The sequence below is a fragment of the Mesoplodon densirostris genome, chromosome 2 (assembly GCF_025265405.1).
Source record: "Mesoplodon densirostris isolate mMesDen1 chromosome 2, mMesDen1 primary haplotype, whole genome shotgun sequence".
Lineage (NCBI taxonomy): Eukaryota > Metazoa > Chordata > Mammalia > Artiodactyla > Ziphiidae > Mesoplodon > Mesoplodon densirostris.
The window spans coordinates 161,780,653-161,801,722 of NC_082662.1; the positions used below are offsets into that span (position 1 = coordinate 161,780,653).

The window sequence follows — 21,070 nt, forward strand, 5'->3', positions numbered from 1 at the left end:
ATAGAAAGCCCAGAAATAAACCCACACACCTATGGTCAATTAATCTATGATAAAGGAGGCAAGAATATACAGTGGAGAAAAGACAGTCTCTTCAATAAGTGGTGCTGGGAAAACTGGACAGCAACATGTAAAAGAATGAAATGAGAACATTCTTTAACACCATACACAAAAATAAACTCAAAATGAATTAAAGACCTAAATGTATGATTGGACACTATAATACTCTTAGAGGAAAACATAGGCAGAATACTCTTTGACATAAATTGCAGCAATCTTTTTGGATCCACCTCCTAGAGTAATGAAAATAAAAAGTAAACAAATGGGACCTAATTAAACTTAAAAGCTTTTGCACAGCAAAGCAAATCATAAACAAAACAAAAAGACAATCCATAGAATGGGAAAAAATATTTGCAAACAATGCGACTGACAAGGGAAAAAGCTCATGCAGCTCAATATCAAAAAAACAAACAACCCAATCAAAAAATTGGCAGAAGATCTAAATGTCTAAATGGACATTTCTCCAAAGACTACATACAGATGGCCAAAAAGCACATGAAAGGATGCTCAACGTCACTAATTATTAAAGAAATGCAAATCAAAACTACACTTGTCAGAATGGCCGTCATCAAAAAGTTGACAACAGGGCTTCCCTGGTGGTGCAGTGTTTGAGAGTCCGCCTGCCAATGCAGGAGACACGGGTTCGTGCCCCAGTCTGGAAAGATTCCACATGCCACGGAGCGGCTGGGCCCATGAGCCATGGCCACTGAGCCTGCACGTCCGGAGCCTGTGTCCGCAACAGGAGAGGCCACAACAGTGAGAGGCCCACGTACCACAGAAAGAAAAAATAAGTTGACAACAAATAAATGCTGGAGACATTGGGGAGAAAAGGGGACCCTCCTACACTGTTGTTGGGAATGTAAATTGGTACAGCCACTATGGAGAACAGTATGGAGGTTCCTTAAAAAACTAAAAATAGAGCTACCATATGATCCAGCAATCCCACTCCTGGGCATATAGCTGGAGAAAACCATAATTCACAAAGATACATGTACCCCAATATTCATTGCAATGCTATTTACAATAGCCAAGACATCTAAGCAACCTAAAAGTCCATCAGTGAATGGATAAAGAAGATGTGGTACATATATACAGTGGAATATTACTCAACCATAAAAAAGAATGAAATAATGCCATTTGCAGCAACATGGATGAACCTAGAGATTATCATACTAAGTGAAGTAAGTCTGACAGAGAAAGACAAAATGTCATATGATATCACTCATATGTGGAATCTAATTTTTAAAAATAATATAAATGAACTTATTTACAAAACAGAAACAAACTCACAGATTTTGAAAACAAGCTTATGGTTACCAAAGGGGAAATGTGGCAGGGGAGGGATAAATTAGGAGTTTGGGATTAACATATACACACTACTATGTATAAAATAGATAACCAACAAGGACCTACTCTATAGCCCAGGGAACTATCCTCAATGTTTTGTAATAACCTATAAGGGAAAAGAAACTGAAAAAGAATATATATATATATCTGAGTCACTTTGCTGTACACCTGAAGCTAACACAACATTGTAAATCAACTATACTCCAATGTAAAATAAAAATAAATAAATACTTTAAAAAAATTTTTTTAAATAAAGCTTAAGAGTGACTAAAGTTTAAGGTCCACATTATCTGCATTATTTCACTTTCACTTAATCAAATATGCTAGAATGTAGGCTCTAGAGTCAGACAACCTAGGTCTAAATCCCACCTCTACCCTTTTATGACCTTGACAACACTCGTTTACCTCACTACACCTTAGGTTCCTCATTTGTTAAAGGGAGACAGCATCCTAGTTCCTAGGACCCCTGCCTTCTGTCTCTTCCCTCTCCACCCCTACTTCACAGAGCCAGTAGAGTTGTATTTCTTAAATGGATTTTTGTATGTACTTCACTGGCTCTCCTGTACTTTCAAAAACCATTCAAACTCTCAGTCATGGCATTCAAGTCAGGTCCCTCATGACTGTTCAGCACATTTCCTACCATTTCCCCCCTTGCTGTTGTACTCCAGCAGAAATAAATCCCTTGCAGCTCTCCAAATGCCCAGGACAGCCATATGATTTCACATTGTTATTGTTCAGATATGTGGCTTGCTCTGGAACCCATCTCTAGCACTCTGAACATAACCAGCAATCCCTTCCAGACTCACCTCTTCAGTGAAGCCCTCCCTACACCCCTCCTATCTCTCCCCCCCCCTCCATAAATGGTCAATTCTTTCTCTGAATTATCATCTTATCTGACACATAAACCAGTTGTGTGTCAGAGGAGCTACAGCTCCTCGAGGGGAAGGGGTACTTGCCTGGAACTCTAACATGAAGCACAGTATCTGACACATGGAAGAACATGCTCACTGAGCTCTTCCTAAGTAGGGGGAGAAAAATGGAGAGTGAGATGCCAGTTTGCTTGCCTGGATCTCCCACTAGACGATAAACTTTGTGAGAGCAGTGATATTGTCTATCATGTTTCATCACTGTATCTCCAATCCTACCCCAGTGCCTGCCCCGTACGCAGTGCTAAAGTGTTTGCTGGATAAATGAACAAGTAGAAAGCTAACAGTAAACAGAGAAATAGAGTAGCTTCATCATAAAAAGGTAGGAAATAGAAATGGAAGAGAAATATTACCTCTTGTGACATCAAGCACTGTCTAAAATTATTTCATTGAACCTCACAATATGTGAAACTTGGAATGTATCATCCCTCTTTAAAGAGAGGATAAAGCTGAGACTCAAATCAGTTGAAGTAATTAACCCAAGGTCAAACAACTAGGGTCAGAAGTCACATATGAACTAAGGTTGGTCTGATATCAAACATTCTATTAAACAGCTTCGATTTTTTTTTCCTTAAGAAGCTCGTTACTTAAATAATAGAAGTAAGGGACAATGTCAATAACTGGATGCGAGAGGAAAGATGTGACAGTGATGACAAAAAGAAGGAAGTCAGGGGAGATCTGGGTATTCGGGCAGAGAGGTAGTATGGCGGAAAGGAGACATAGAAATGGAATGGGGAAAGTCATGGCATGCTGATGAGTAACACTGAGAAAGAGGACTGTGAATAATCAAAATGAATAATGAGGAATAAGGGAATGGAGCCCAGGAAGGACAGGCAATGACCAAAAAAAAAAAAAAAAAAAAAAAAAGAGCTCAAGGAGACTATGAAACAAGGGCAGGAAATGCTAAACAGTTTTGGAAACAATTTGAACATTATCAAAAGCAAACCCACAGGGCCTTTCTGCATCTTCAGCAGCTCCGGCTGCTAAGTGAGTTACAGTAAAATCCAGAAGTAGGGCAGAAGAACAGCTCTGCGTGGGTGTTCAAACCACGTCAGCTCCAGGCCGGGGGGGATTGCCCTGGGGCACAGCCAAGGACCTCTCCATGGTTTGAGAGTTTCATCAGAAGCAGGCCGTGACAGGGTCCCTGTGGGGGCAATCAGCTGGAGCTGCTGGCCATCTTTACTTGAGAAGTCTGGAGGGACTCACTGGAATGGTGAAGGAGCTTGTAAGAGGAAAACTAGAAAGTGAAGGTGATGTATAGGCAGCAGCTTTATGATTCTATGGCTTCAAATACAACTTAAGCAAAGCTTTGAAGGGTAGGAAAGATGTAGGTGAGCAGAGAGGGAAGGAGAGGGTATTTTAGGAGGGGAAACTCCCTGAGCAAAGACTCTCAGGCAGGAATTGGCATGCGATTGTGTGTGTGTGTACATTCGTGCAAGGGGTGGGGAGGCCCAATAAAGGGCCACCCTGCTTGTACTGGGAAATAAAAGGAGATAGGATTGGATATATATATTTTTTTCTCTAGTTAAGTCTGGACTGAAGTTCTGCTTGGAATATATCTTTCAGATCACAGCATCATTTTAAGACCAGAGAATCTCCTCACAGACCCCCCTATAAAATGGAACCAGTGGGTTTATGTAAATTGATCGAGGAAGTATGAAAAAATAAGACCGAAAGCACATTTTCTGTTGTTAAATGCTAAATAAATTCAAGGATAATGCAATTTATTACTAGGACATGTTTGAGAAGTACAAGGCCTCCCTCCATCCCTCCCTTCCTGCAGGCTTGACTAGCTTTCGGCCTTCCTCCTTCTTTCCATTACTACTTACTAAATACCAACTATATGCCAAGCACAGTGTAAATGGACATGACTGACATGATCCTTGCTTTCGTGGAGCTTACATTCTGTGGGGAGAGCTGAGAGGGTGGGATCTGGGGAGACGGAAGGGGCAAGGCTTCCTTGGTCTAGTTCAGTAAACTGGGCCTGACTCTTTTGTCCCGAGTAAAAAGAAATCGAGTGGTTTGTATTCAGTTTCCATTTCTGTTTCCTGAGTCTATTTCTAACTTTTCATAAAGATAGCTAAGTCTGACAAGAATTAACATGATATAAGTAGTTTATAGATTAGTAAACATAGTGACAAAACATGTGGGAAAGTTTCAGCCTTTGTAATAATTAAAGAATATAATTTAAAATAAGTACAAGGCACTACTGTATATTTACCAAATTAATGTAAAAATACTTTTATATTTCATAAAATAATGAAGTAGTTCAATCACTTTGGAGAGCCATCTGGCAGTCTATAATAAGAGCTATAGGATTTGTCTTATCTTATGATTTAGTCTTCTCATTTTGACCTATATATTTCAAGAAAAGAGTCTACAGAAATACCTACTGAAATGTCACCAGATATAACAATCAAAGTTCTTTTAAATGACTGACAAGGTAAAGAGAAAATAGAATTTTAGGATCCTATACAGGGGCTCCTCATCCTATTATAACAGGAACAGCTCATGGTGAGAGTCACCAAGGCTATGCACATGGGGAAATGAACCCTGAACCCGTATTTTTCCTGAGGTTGTTATGCAGACAATAGTTCTGGGAAATGTTAACAGGTGTCTCTTGGGGAGAGGATCTGGGGATCAAATTAGTCTGAAGAAAGCTGAGAAGTACAAAGGAAAAAAGGTTTTATCCCATAGGATTTTATGTTCTGTACATTTCCAAGACAGGAATTTCTACAGAAGCTGTTCATAAACTAATTTGATAAAGAAATTCTGTTTGCTAGAAGCAACTGGAGAGTTAATTTTGATAGAAGACATGTAAGGGAACATTGAAGTTTTTTTTTTTTTTTTTTTTTTTTTGCGGTATGCGGGCCTCTCACTGTTGTGGCCTCCCCCGTTGTGGAGCACAGGCTCCGGACGCGCAGGCTCAGCGGCCATGGCTCACGGGCCCAGCCGCTCCGCGGCATATGGGATCCTCCCAGACCGGGGCACGAACCCGTATCCCCTGCATCGGCAGGCGGACTCTCAACCACTTGCGCCACCAGGGAGGCCCTGAAGTTTGTTTTTAATTAACTTTTTAAGAAAAACATCCTATAAAACTTTAAACAAAAGCAAATTGCATTATTCAGTTCTGTCCTTTGGTCCTTAATATTTTACATAAATATAGTCATTGTAGGGCTTCCCTAGTGGCGCAGTGGTTGAGAGTCCGCCTGCCGATGCAGGGGAAACGGGTTCATGCCCCGGTCTGGGAAGATCCCACATGCCGCGGAGTGGCTGGGCCCATGAGCCATGGCCGCTGGGCCTGTGCGTCCGGAGCCTGTGCTCCGCAACGGGAGAGGCCACAACAGTGAGAGGCCCACATACTGAAAAGAAAAAAAAAAAAAAAAAAAATATATATATATATATATATATAGTCATTGTATACATATTATTTTATATTGCATTACTTACTTCACATTATCTCCATTATTTCCAATAATTGACACAGTTGACATTATCATCTGATATAGATAATTATATATCTATAATTTTGAAATACCATGAAGCACACAACCAATTCAATTCAATTCAATTAAACAAATGTGCAATATTACTGTTTCAGGTCTGGGGTTCTCAACATTTTTCTCATGTAAAAACATCTCAGGGATAAAATACATTCTCATCAGCAATTATGGCTCATTTTGGTGATTGTTTCAGAATCTTCCGGGAGAGGGGGATTGAGGTGGGGAAAGTTGTAATTGTGAGGAAATTCATCCATGATTTTCATTGGCCCTCCCCACCTCTGTCCTTGTTGGAAATCATTGTCTTAGACCCTGTGAATTAGACACAGTTCTAATCCTTAAGAGATTTACCGAAAATCATCAGTTACATGTGCACACACACACATACACACATAAAATAAACTATAACATAAGGCTGGAGGTGCAATAAAATCATGCCATAAAAAAACAAAAGTCCTAGGAGGTTACACAGAGAAGGAAGACAATTTATGCTCGGGAATTCTGAAATTCATTTTAAGGAAAACATAGTCTTTGCCTTGTCCTTTTTCTTCATCTGACAAATCCAAGTCATCAGCAAAATCTATAGATACCACCTCCAAAATCTGACTATAGAGAACACTTACTGAGTGCTTATTACGTACCAGAGACTTTTTCTTTTCTTTTTTTTAAATTGGGGTAGAGTTGCTTTACAACATTGTGTTAGTTTCTGCTGTACAATGAAGTGAATCAGCTATATGTATATATCCCCTCCCTCTTGGAACTCCCTCTTCCCCCCAATCCCACACATCTAGGTCATGAGACAGCGCCAAGCTGAGCTCCTTGCACTATACAGCAGGTTCCGATAGCTATCTGTTTTACACATGGTAGTGTATATATGTCAATCCCAACCTCCCAATTCAGCCCACCTCCCTTTCCCACCATCCCCCATGTCCACATGTCCATTCTCTACGTCTACATCTCTATTCTTTATTTAGTACTCACAATAGCCCTATAAGTAGATACTAGTAGTCTAAAAGTATAGAGAAAAAACGGAGGCACAATGAAGTTGTTACCAAAGTTCCCACAACTGGTAAGTGTTTGGGCCAGGATGATGAACCCAGGGAGTCTTGATTCCAGAACCTGCATCAATCACTATGCCACCCTGCTCCCATCACTCAGAACCCTCTGCTTCTCCTCAAATCCGCTCCCTCTGCTCTAGATGAAGCCGCATCATATTCTGTGGCCTTCGGCAATGGCCTCCTAAATGCTCTTCTACTTTCTCCCTTTGTGAATCCATTCTCCCTACATTGTCCTGAGTGATCTTTCTAAAATATAAATCAGGTCTCCCTCCTCACCTAGAGTAAAACACAAAGTTCCTGTCAAGGTAGAGTGAACAAAGCCCTGAGTGATCTGGCCCCTACTCAGCTTTCCCACCTCATCTCACACTAGGCTCCAGGCACTTTGTCTCCCTTTCTCTTCCAGAACTTTCTGTCCTCAGGGACTTTGCACTTACTCCTCTCTGCCTGGAGTAATATTCCCCAAATTCTTCAGCTGACAGGCTCCTTTTCACCCTCCAGACCTCAGCTTAACTGTCCTATCTCCAATAGACCTTCCCTGACCTCCCAATTAGAAATGCTTCTCTGTTTTCTACTCTCACAATATCATATTTATTTCCTCCATAGCACTTTTCTCTGAAAAATCTTTATCTCTTCACTTATTAATAAATTGCTCCCATGAAACTAAAAGCACCCTGAGGACAAGATCCTTGTCTGCTTATTAATTCCTGTTTTCTCAGCAACTCACACAGCTCCTGGCACAGATTCAATGCTCAAACAATATTTGTTAAATGAATGAATGAATGAAGAGTAGAAATCTATAAATAATATGCCAAATTAAAATCTCATGTGCCCAAGTGGCTTGTGACTGTCACAGATTAATATAATATAATATAATGTAATATAATATAATATAAACAAGGTGAAAAGACAAGAAATGCAGCAGTCTCACAGATGCTTCTAGACTGTGTTGCATAGTGTTGTCATGGAACAAAAAGGTAAAATGAATGTTGGAGACCTAGAGCTTCAGGATTTGCTCGGTCATTGACTTATTTTAGAAGCTATAACAAATAATAATAGGACAATGAAGAGGAAGGAGGTGAATGTGCAGAAGAAGGGAAAGATATGCTAACACTTATTAATTAGGCCCTGTTCTAAATGCTTTTTATGTATAAACTCACTTAGTTCTCATAACAACTATGCAGGTTCTCTACTGCAGCATAATTAGCTATCCCCAAACTTAGTGGCTTAAAACAAATAGCATTTGATTATATCTTACAATTATTTAGGTCAGGAGTTTGGGCATTTGTCTGTTTCACATGGCTTGTTTAACTGGTGGTTTGATTGTTGGAGGGTGTAGGACAGCCTCACTCATGATTGGTGCCTTGGCAGTGATGGCTGGGAGGCTGGGCTCTGCAGAGCCTTTACCTCCTCCCTCCCCACGTGGTGTCTCCAGAGGGTAGTCGAACTTTCTACGTGGAAGCTCAGAATTCAGAAACTTGGAAGAACATGTTAGTTGTCTAAAAGGCTAGGGTCAGAGTTGACATGTCATCACTTCCAATCTACTCTATTGGTTAAAGCAGTCACAGACCAGCCCAGATTTAAGGGAAGGAGAAATAACCACCAGCTGTTAATGGGAAAAGCAGCAGAGACTTTGTAGCCATCTTCCATCTGATATAATAACCCTGTGAGGAAAGGGTACCATCATCTCCAATCTTCAGCTAAGACTACTGAGGCACAGAGAGTTGGTAGACCCAGACAGGTCTCTGCCTTAATTTCTGTTGTACACTGGTTAAGCAGGGATAGTTAACACCTTTCCTAACTATGTTTTACAGAGTAGAATAGTGAATGACCATTGAGTAACAATCATGTACAAAACACTGTGCTCACCATTGTGAGAGGGAAAAAGAGGAATAAAAACCCCAGTTTCTTGTTCTATATGTGAAAATTATTTGAAAATAAAAAACCATAGTATACATTGATGAATGAATGAATAAAGAAAATGTGGTATATACGTATAATTGAATATTAATCATCCTTTAAAAAAAGGAAATCCTGCCATATGCAACAACATGGATGAACCTGGGGGACATTGTGCTGAGTGAACTAATCGAGTCACAAAAGGAAAATACTGCATGAATCCACTTATCTGAACAATCTAAAATAGTCAAACTCATAGAAACAGAGAGTAGGATGGTGGTTGCCAGGTGCTGTGGGAAGAGAGAAATGAAGAGTTGCTACTCAACGGGTATAAAGTTTCAGTTCTACAAGATGAATAAGTTCTAGAGATCTGCTGTTCAACATTGTGACTATAGTTAACAATACTGTACTGTGCACTTACACATTTGTTAAGGAGGTAGATCTCATGTTAAGTGTTCTTACCATAATAAAAAAGAAGACATTTTCAAAAACAAAGGGGAAGAAGAGGTATATAGGTAATAACAAATATGTACTGTATAATACTAATTTTCTTTACGAGATTATATATTCACATAAATATATACCACACATTGGTATTTCATATTCTTAAATAAAAGCAAACCTGTACTGGATGGATGGATAGACAGACAGACAGGTAGATAGATAGATGTAGACAGAGATATGAGGAACTGTTATCTGATGTATTCTAAGTAACCCCATGGAAGCAACACCAGATTTAGCTTCAGGAGATCAAGGTGCTAAAAATAATCGTTAATGACTATGGGACCAGAAGTCACTTAACCTTCTTGGGTCTCTTCATCCATAACGAGGGATTACCCTAGATAACTGCTAGGTTTCCTTCCAAATTTGAGTATCTATGATTCAAGATTTAAAAAGTGCTTTTGTGATACTATATACATGTGTTATGGCATAGCTCCCCTCACCTGAAATAGCTATTTGATCCTGGTTCCAGCAGAGAAGTCTTATCGGCTGTTCTAGGTTGGAGCCACCCTTACAGGAGGAAAAGTTCTCTGATTTCCTCTTGATGACAGGTACACTTCATTCAATACATGGTGTCTGTCTTGGTCAGCTCAGCTGCTAGTGGGTTATCTCAGCACAGGAGGTGTATGGTGAGAAGAGGGATAATAGAGTTATACCAGTCCCAGAGTCAGAAAGTAATATTGTTTACTATGAGTCTATATATCCTGGGGAGTTTAAATGCCAAAGCAGCTCATTCACAAATAGCAAACACCATCTTCAGCAGCTGCTATAACAAAATACCATAGACTGGGTGGCTTAAACTACAGACATTTATTTCTCATAGTTCTAGAGGTTGAAAAGTCCAGGGTCAAGGTAACAGCAGATTCAGTTCTTGGTGAAGGCCCTCTTCCTGGCTTGCAGACAGCCACCTTCTCACTCTGTGCTCACGTAGTCGTTCCTGGGTACATGAGAGACAGCTCTCTTCCTCGTCTCATAAAGGCAGTAATCCTATCATGAGGGTCCCACCTTCATGATTTCATCTAAACCTAATTATCTTCCAAAGGCCCACCTCCAAATACCATCACACTGGGACTTAGAGCTTCAACATATGAATTTTGGAGGGACACAAACATTTAACCCATAGGAGTGTTTTTGTCCAATGGCACCAAAAGTCAAAACATTCACAGGAGCTATGGAATCCTCATTATCTCAGGAAATGTGCACTACACAAAATTCTCTGTTTCCTGCTTTTCCTCCTCTCTCAGGAGTATAACATTGGAAGACCAAAATAATTATCACAGAAAAACAACATCAAACTTTCATTTTCCAAGCTAGTCACCACAACAAACACATATTCTTGCCTTGGGCTTTGAAGAGCTCCCTTCATTTCCTCTGTTACTGGCTATCAGTGGGTTTGGGTATGACACACCTTCTTTCTCACTCATAGCCATAAAGGTAAAGGGTACAGAGACAGAGTAAGACGCACGAAGCCATGACTCATTTTTGCATCTTTTGGTTTTTGATCAAATGCCAACAGATGGCAAGAGAGAAATAAATGAGCCTTTAATAATGGGCTATATGGAAACCAGTAACATTATGGGTGATTATTCAAGTTTCATTATTAATTTTCTTCTTCCTAAATTTGTACATAAATGTTGTATAAGAGACAAAGGATACAATCCTAACACTTTCTGGGAGGAGAGAGAAGTTGCACTTTTCAGCTACATGTGTAACTTATACACATGCAAGTAACAGATGGGGTAATAACTGTTTACCATAAAAACTTAATGTTTCAGATCACCATGGCAAATGTACATTATTTATGTAACAAACTATAAAATGAGCTTGTATTTCAAAATGCATTCATTTTCTTGCCTTAAAAGCAGTGCAAAAGGGAAAATGCTTCCTAAAATGACCCAAATCCTACACAACATAACAAGGATACAGAGGTGGAAGGAACCTGAGAAAATCCAGCCTTCTCATGTTATAAAAGAAGCAAAGTATAGTTCAAAGATAAATGACTTGCTCAGGACAACAGAGCCAATGAATATGCCCAAATGAGTCAATGTCTCCAGAATCTCATCACAAAGCCCTTTCCCACACCCCTGATGCCTCTGGAAGTGATGGTCTCCGCATTCTTAAACTTTATCCCCCTGGATCATGACATTTTGAATAGAGAAGATGAAACAGCAGTCCTCCTTTTAAAGTATAGTAATTAGAATGTAGCAGGCACTTATAAATATCTGTGGAATATATCAAAAAGTACGTCATATTGGACAAAAAAATTCTGACCTAACAACACAGAAAAAAAAAAAAATCACAAGGATGAGAACAAGTAAGATTTCTCTAAGTGTTCCTTGATATGTCTTACCTCCTGAACAGTATTTTAAACTCTGTATGTGCTGGATTGTATCATTTGTTTATTTTACCTCCCCAAACCATAGCGCAAGGAATGTGTTACAATGGCTGTATTTTTGATCCTGATATCAGAGGATAGAATATGTAAAATTATTTTTGTACTGCTTCTTGGGGGTGATGAGCTGTCTGGAAGATGAAATTTTGTTGTTGTTGTTAATAGTTTTGTTGAGATGTAATTCACATACCATATACTTCACTCATTTAAAGTGTACAGTTCAGTGACTCCACCATGTTGTTATAAAATTTATTGGGGTGATGGTTGTACATCACCCCAAAAAGCCTTAGTTATCACCTCTACCCCCACCCCAGCTCCCAGCCCCCAGCCCTTGGCAACTGCTAATCTACTTTCTGTCTCTGTAGATTAGCCTATTCTGAACTTTTCATATAAATGGAATCACACAATATGCAGTCCTCTGTGTCTGATTTCTTTCACTTAGTGTAATGTTTTCAAGGTTCATTCATGCTGTAGCATGTATCAGTACTTCATTCCTTTTTATAGCCAAATAATATCCCATTATATGGAAACAACACATTTTGTTTATCCATTCATCAGTTGATGGACATTTGGGTTGTTTCCACTTTTTGACTATTACACATAATACTAATATGAACATTCATGAACATATTTTTTCAGGACATAGTTTCCATTTCTATTGAGTATATATCTAGAAGTGAAACTGTGAGATCATTGGCAGATGGTATTTATATATGGAAATATTTTAGCTTGCAGGGCATTTGTTATGATTTATTCAGGAAATGAGACACACTAATTGAAACAAGATCTGTCTCATGTAAATTGTTGCCAATTCCTCCAAGGAGGAATTTATCAATCTTGGTTGAACTGACTTTAAGTCAAGGGCCAGTCCTTGTCATTTCTCTGTTGTAGACCTCCCCACATTTCCCTGGTACACCTCTTCCTCTACTCAGTAAGTCCAAGGAATGATTCTGAAAATGCATATTTAATATGGGGAACTTCATGGAAGGAAAAAATCTCTGCTTATCTATCTATCATCTATCTATCTACCTATCTATCTCACCTCATACTTCCTGAAACAGGTTCTTAAAGAGATTTGAGCCACCTGGATAATCTCAACAAAACTCTACATTCTAAAGTTTTAAATAAAATTACTAATTATTATAACCAGCAGATTGTTTTAGGTCAAATGTAAGAAAGAGTAGAGATATAACTTATGTGCTATAGAGACACTTTGTACTCTATTGCAATCTTTTTCAGATTCAATGTGAACCCTACTTTGGGTCCATCTTATACAGTCTAGAATGTGGCCTATTTTTTTTTTATTATAATAGAACTTTATAGTTTATATACCCCTATTTTCAAAAATCATCAGTAATATGTTTGACTTAGTTTTGATATTTAGTATTTGATCAGTAGGACAACCTTCACCCCTCAATGTGTAGCATTGTTAATTTGCCATAATAAGATCCACTTCAGGGCCTCCCTGGTGGCGCAAGTGGTTGAGAGTCCGCCTGCCGATGCAGGGGATACGGGTTCGTGCCCCGGTCTGGGAGGATCCCATATGCCGCGGAGCGGCTGGGCCCGTGAGCCATGGCCGCTGAGCCTGCGCGTCCGGAGCCTGTGCTCCGCAACGGGGGAGGCCACAACAGTGAGAGGCCCGCATACCGCAAAAAAAAAAAAAAAAAAAAAGATCCACTTCATATGCTTTATGTCTGCTTTATGACATAATTTCCAGGAACTCATTGTGGTGAAAACTGGGGACTTTCTGCACCAGTGTGTTGGACTGTACCCTCCTTGACCTCACCATCAGCTATGTTAAAGTTGACTCTCCCCAGTTGTGTTATCAAGGTAGCACTAGCAAGAATGTGGTATGGTGACCCCCAGAATCATGGCCAGACTCTCAGCATTCTACTTCACCAAAAAGCACCTGCTAGTGATAAGACTGTGCTCTTCATATCTCTCTTTTCAGAGAAAAATTGAAGGTCTATGTTAACTGTTATTTACCAGGTTCATTTAATCCCCCAGCTGTTGATCTTCCAAATTTGATAATGCCACTGAAAAGTCGGGTACTTTTCTTTGCATTTAATGCTCTGAATGGCAGACTAAGACCCCCCTGGTTCCTAAACTCTTAGTTCAATTATGTTATGACTTTTACACTAATTATAACCCCAGTGCCTGATAAACAACTAGGACCTACTCTATAGCACAGGGAACTATGTTCAATACCTTGTAATAACCAATACTGGAAAAGAATCTGAAAAAGAACATATATATATATATATATATATAAAACTGAATCACTTTGCTGTACACCTGAAACTAACACAACATTGTAAATTAACTATATTTCAATTTAAAAAATGGTTTAAAAATAAAATAAAAATAAATAAAAATAAACTTTAAAACCCCCAGTGCCTTCTCAAATATAAACGTGTAAAATATGATCAGTCAGCCCATTTTATGGTCAGGATTATTATATTCAAGTCCAAGGTCATGTAATACAGGGAAAGATGAAGACTTTGGAATGCCTAGACTCAATCCCTGGCTTTTCTATTTGCAAGATGAGTAGTTTGGATAAATCATAATCTACCAGAACTTCAGTTTACTCTTTTATAAATTGGAGGTAATTATAGTATGGCAGAGCCAACACATGTGTTCCCCAAACCCAATCTTATTTTTCTCTTCCTAATCAACAGAAAGATTGCATTTCTCAGTCTTCCAAGGAATGACCTAGAGGCCATTAGAAGTAGGATATGGACCAGGAGATTTGAACATTAAAAACAACTCATGGGTACATCTGGCTCTCTCTTCTCATGCTATGGTAAGCTCAGAGGCCATGTGTTAAGATGTGTTCTATGCTTTCTTAGAGTCTGTATTTGTCTATGTGGTATCCATAAATCAGAACCAAACGAATGGCCAAAGTTGTTTACATCTCCCCTGTGACCCAGCTTTTGTGAGTGCACAAAAATCATATTACAAACCCTCCAGCCAATCCCACGTCCATATCCCCAACTGCCTTCTTTATCTAACTCTCACATACCAAGCGAATATTTCCCCTGCCCTAAAGCACTCAGGGCCAGGTACCAGATAACTAGAGACCACCCCTATAGCCTAGAGCCCACCAACATTATTCAAACCAGTCCTAAGCAGTTTCCCTGCCCTGCCTTGCCCTCCCCACAGAAAATACCTTAAAGGGTCTGGACCTATGCTTTTCCCCTTATTCCTACTTCTGCCTCCTAACTAACTCTGGCGCTTCCCCATGTGGCCCTGCATGGTAAGTCATGCCTCTTATTTCTAGGGGAACTGGGAATAATGAAAAACTTTTCTTTCAATGGCATTGATCTCTTATGTTGTCACTCAGTCACATTTATAAATTAAGACCCAGGCAGAAATCAAGATGATGGTCTCATAAGATGAAGAATCCTTCCTGACTAGCATTGGATTTTACATGACTCGGTGATAAATGTTTGTTTTGCTAAAGCACTGCAATTTTAGGGGTAATTTGTTACTCCAGCTTAATTGAACCTGTCCTGACCAATACAAAATCCTCACATTCCAAGTATCCTTCAATGATTATGAAAAAATAAATATATGTACACTATGTAACAGCTGATGGTACAAAGTAGGAACTCAAAAAATGGTAGTTGTTATGATGATGACTCAACAACGTCTAAAAGTAATGTATGAAAATAAAGCAAGTATGATCTGTTTATTACTCCATCAAGTGAAAATAGCAAAACAGCTTTTCACCAAATGTGGAGCATATGATTGAAATATTGGCTCACAACAGGGATTGTGGTGTACCAAAAAATACACTTTGGCAGTTTGTTCTAAGAGATAGGGAGTCACCCTCCTCAGAAACTGGAAACATGAACAGATGAACAAAAGACTCATTCCTTGGGAGAGGCACTCCCTGTGCTAGACATCACAGACAGAAAACAACAATGAATTCAAATGAAAACCCATATCAAAATACAAAGGCAGATGTTATAAATAACAGGCATTGCTTTGCTATGCAGTTTTTTTCTTACAGGGACAACCTACGTAGCCAGGACAATTTATTTATTAAGAGGTAGTTAATGATGCATAGGAGGCCACTTAGTTTGTATAATTCTTTACAGTTTACAAAACACTCTCACAAACATTCTAATAAGAGCCATACGAAGTGATCAGAGAAGTTATGTGCTATTAGTATACAAAAGAGAAGTCCCCTGTGTACAACTGCCCACTTCATATACTACTTCCAGAATTTAAAAATTATATCTTTTTTCTAACAGTCAGGAAAATGTTAGAGGCAATGGGTGGCATTAGGATCCATACAAGTAACCTACAAACTTGCTACTCACAGTACATCTATGGACTAACACCATTGATATCACCTGAAGCTTGTTAGAAGCTCAGAAACTCAGGTCCCATTCCAGACCTGCTGAGTCAGATTCTGCTTTTCAACAATATGTCCAGGTGCTTCCTACGCTCATTAACATTTGAGAAGCAAAACCTTAAAATAGTATTTCTGTGTGTCTGAGATTTGGAAACCTCTGAACTGAAGAGTGAAAATAGCGTGTAGACTCAGGAAAACAAGACTAAAATATGATTGCAACTAATTAATCTGAAAACTCAACCATTTTAGTGTATTCTACCTGAAAGTGAAACTATTAATGGCACAGGAGACAAGATTACTTGGAGTCCAGAAATAAGAAGCCTAAAAAGCAACGGTTTTGCCTATGTCTTCTATACCATTTGATAAAGATAGCGCTCACCTACCAATCCACATGTTTGTTCTGAGAGATGATGGGTGCATTTGATCAAAGTTTGATGCCCTATATAATATCTTCATAATCTAATTTTATGTTTTTCTTTCAACTTTCTGATTATAATTTTACTACCCATCTTATGTAGTTGTTTTGTTGTTGTTGTTGTTGTTGCGGTACGTGGGCCTCTCACTGTTGTGGCCTCTCCCGTTGTGGAGCACAGGCTCCGGACACGCAGGCTCAGCGGCCATGGCTCACGGGCCCAGCTGCTCCGCAGCACGTGGGATCTTCCCAGACCAGGGCACGAATCCATGTCCCCTGCATTGGCAGGCGGACTCTCAACCACTGTGCCACCAGGGAAGCCCTTATGTAGTTTTTTTTGACATAGAGAGAACTGGCCAAACAAACAGACCAAAACATTCTAGCTCACCAGCAATTGTACCTTCCATTATAACTTAATACATTGGCTGCCTGTTTTTAAAATCAGTTGATTTGAGTGGTTAGGACAAACAAGTATACCTGAGTCCACTATGAATCCAATAATAAACGTTGTTTTTCTGGACACTGATGACCACTTCCTAGAAACATGACTGTGAGGTTATGGTAGAAGACCAACATGATATGTCTGGATAGTGATAACAAACACTTATTAAGCACTTAGAGCAAATAAATGTTTGTCTCTATTAAGTAATTTAATTCTTGTAAGTCATATTATTATTCCCATTTCACAGATGAGAAAATGAAGGCACAAAGTCATTAAGTAACTTGACTAAGTTATGAGGTGACAGAAATAGGGTTTTAATCCAGGCAGTCTGGCATGAAAAGCCACCTCTCTTGACCACCTTGCTATATTTCTTCCATCATGTCTCTCAATAATTATTACATATTAGCCTCTTCCTCTCTATTTCCCGCCCCCATCATTTTCTGATTAAATTCAAAAACATTAACAGACCTAAAGTATCAGGAACTAGAGGTCTTGGTATAACCAAGAGATTAAAGCTCCAAGCCTCAGTAAGAAATTCTTTCACCTACGTGGCTGAGGATGCTCCTCTGGGGCTTACAGGTTAAACCACAGATATGCTAGATCCTAAAAAGATATTCTCTACTTTACACCTCCTTGGATTTTCTTACCCTGGTATTGAGAATGGAATGGTACAGAAAGTAAGGCTGCATAGGGCCAGGGAATGGGCAGGAGACAGAGGTGACTTTGGTGGGGGCTTAGGCAAAGAGGAGTCTGTAACTCCTTAACAAGTAACAGTATTGGGGTTTGAGCCAACAGTTCTATAGAAATACTAAACGTGCTTTGCTTTACTTGGACCTCCATGGATATATTTCTCTTGGGACCATCCAGGGAAGTGGCTGTGGCCACAAAGAACTCAAGGATATGCAACCCTAGATCTCTGGCCAAATACCAGTATTATCCACAGGACAAGCACAACAGAAATAGCATGTCATTTTACAGATTAAAAAAAAAAACTGGTAAACTGTAGAATAAAGATCTTTACCTCCATTCCTGTGAGATGGGCAGAATGAACCCGGAACAAGTTCTCTAAGGTGTCTCCTAGAACCTTTGCAGTCCTCTGCTACAGATGACTAGGATTGTCCAGTGACTTGTCCTTGTGACATCAGATAAGTGATTTGCAATCTTTTCTCTGCCTGCCCAGCACACATTTCCATAGGTTACAGTAATACTTCAAATGAGATTTGTATAAAACTACACGACTTCCTCAACTTCAATGGGGTAACATCCCCATAAATCCATCGTAAGTTGAAAATATCCTAAGTGAAAAATGCATTTAATACACCTAACCTACTGATCATCATAGCTTAGCCTAGTCTACCTTAAATGCACTCAGAACACTTACATTAGCCTACAGTTGGCAAAATCATCTAGCACAAAGCGTACTTTATAATAAAGTGTTGCATATCTCATGTAATTTATTGAATACTGTACTGGAAGTGAAAAACAGAATGGTTGTCTGGGTGTACAATGGTTGTAAGTGTATCGGTTGTTCACCCTCTTGATCATGCGGCTAATGGGGAGCTGTGGCTCATTCCCACTGCCCAGCATCATGAGAGTGTATTGTACTGCATATTGCTAGCGAAGAAAAGATCCAAATTCAAAATCTGAAGTAAGGTTTCTACTGAATTCATATCATTTTTGCACCGTTGTAAAGTCGAAAAATTCTAAGTTGAACCATCGTAAATTGAGGACCGCCTGTACAAGTTCCTGCTCCCTTCAGTACAAAATAATGAAGTCATGTTGCTCAGTACTTTTAAAATGCATTTGGAAATATGCTAAATACATGTCATTGCCCCAGGGAGAAAAAAACAGTTTAGTGAAAATGAGCAGCAGTGTGAGACTTCAGTATAAACTTAAACTGAACTTGAACATGTAACTAGTTCTAACATGTCTAATGACTAATAACTGGGCTTTTTTTCCCTCCTTGTTCTTAGCAATATCAAAGAGATAGAGACTGATCAACAAGCAGTAACTAATAACTGCAGTGACTTACCTCATTCTATGCTTGTTAGAAAAGTAAAATAATTTAGTTTGTTATATATTTATAATTTATTTAACGAATCTCCCAGTGTTTCCAAATATTTGCTACCTATCTATCTATCTATCTATGTATCATTATCTAGAAAACATTAGGATAACTTCCCAAGAGTTAGAAGGGAGTGGTTTCCACATGATCACCCCAGCAAATAAAAATAGTAACATTTAGTGTTAACTAAATTCTTTTTTTTTTTTTTTTTTTTTTTTTTTGCGGTATGCGGGCCTCTCACTGTTGTGGCCTCTCCCGTTGCGGAGCACAGGCTCCGGATGCGCAGGCTCAGCGGCCATGGCTCACGGGCCCAGCCGCTCCGCAGCACATGGGATCCTCCCAGACCGGGGCACGAACCCGTATCCCCTGCATCGGCAGGCGGACTCTCAACCACTGCGCCACCAGGGAGGCCCTAAATTCTTTATAAGTATTGATCATGGCAATTGATGGGTTCATTCACTCTTTACAAGGGATTGTACAAGCCTCTAAGTGTGTATTTACTTAATATTTTTTAGAAACTAGATTTAGAATTCTCAAAAACATAAAGTTAAACAAGTCACCTATTCTTAACACGATCTGGAGTATAAAAATATTGGCAAAAAATGCATGCATTTCTGACAGTTTAAAGTATTTTCTGCGTTTATGAACCACTGCTTTACCTTCTCAAAGATTTAATAGTTTAAGAAGCATAAAAATTACTGATTTCTGCGCAGTAAATTAGAGTGCAAGACACTGTGATGAACTGTAAAAGGAAACATTAAGAGGAGACCAGAAAATTTACAGTAGCCAAGACATGAAAGCAACCTAAGTGTCCATCAATAGATGAATGGATAAAGAAGATGTGGTACACGTGTACAATGGAATATTACTCAGCCATAAAGAAGAATGAAATAATGCCATTTGCAGCAACATGGATGGGCCTAGAGATTATCTTACTAAGTGAAGTAAGTCAGACAGAGAAAGACAAATATCATATGGTATCACTTATATGTGGAATCTAAAAAAAAATTGATACAAGTGAACTTATTTACAAAACAGACTCACAGACATGGAAAACAAACTTATTGTTACCAAAGGGGAAAGAGGGAAAGGGGTAATTTAGGCGTTTGGGATTAATAGATATACATGTAAAATAAACAACAAAGACCTACTTGTACAGGGAACTGTATTCAGTATCTTGTAATAACCTATAATGGAAACAAATCTGAAAAAGAACAGATAGATAGATAAACTGAATCACTTTGCTGTACATCTGAAACTAACACAACATTGTAAATCAACTATAGTTCAATTAAGAAAAGAAAAGAGGAGACCGGATAGTTCACCACATCAAAATGAGATTCAACAAAAATGAAGTTGGTAGAGAATTCTGAAGGAGGGAAAGTGCAACTGTAAACGAGAAAAGCTAAATGCCATAAATAAATCAATTTAAATACCAGATGAAAATAATCAATGTTTCAGAGCATAACATAAGAAATAAGATATAATTATGAGAGCTGCAATGCCAGATATTCAGGACAAAAGTTAAAAACAACTCAATGCATAGATTCATTTTAATAACTACTAAGATCAGCACAAAAGAGTTTATGTTATACCTTGTGTAACTATAAGCAAAGCTGAAATGAACACTTTTACATTTATATTGGTGCCAAGCAATTATTCTTTCAAGTTTCAAGAACTCACTGAAACAAATCACTGCATTAAGTATGATCAATATAACCAAATTGGCATCTATGGTTTTTATGAGTTTACTTTTTCACCAAGTGTCTGATTCCCATACCATTGCTAACTCTGGGTATTGTTTTTTAATTAAAAATTTTCCTATTTGCTAAGCAGCAAAATCATACAACATTGTCTTTATTTTTTATTTCCAGTGAAGTTGAACACATTTTTTGCATGTTTCTTGGACTTATATATTTGTTTTAGAAATTTCCTGCTTATGCCTCCTGCCCAATTTTCTGTTGGAATATTCATTTTTCTCTTATTGACCTACAAAAGCTTTCATATATTCTGACTACTTATATACCATATATGTTAAAAATAGTTTTCATGATTGCAAATTTGCTTTCTGATTTGTTTAAACAACTCTGCTCTATTTGAGAGGCATGTAA

At 38.7% G+C, this 21,070-nt stretch overlaps 1 long non-coding RNA gene across 1 annotated transcript in view; it reads right to left on the reverse strand.

Annotated features, from left to right (window-relative positions):
- The window catches only part of LOC132484567 (uncharacterized), a 270,284-nt gene that overhangs the window by 210,435 nt on the left and 38,779 nt on the right, over window positions 1–21,070 (reverse strand). The gene's annotated exons all lie outside the window — the stretch shown is intronic.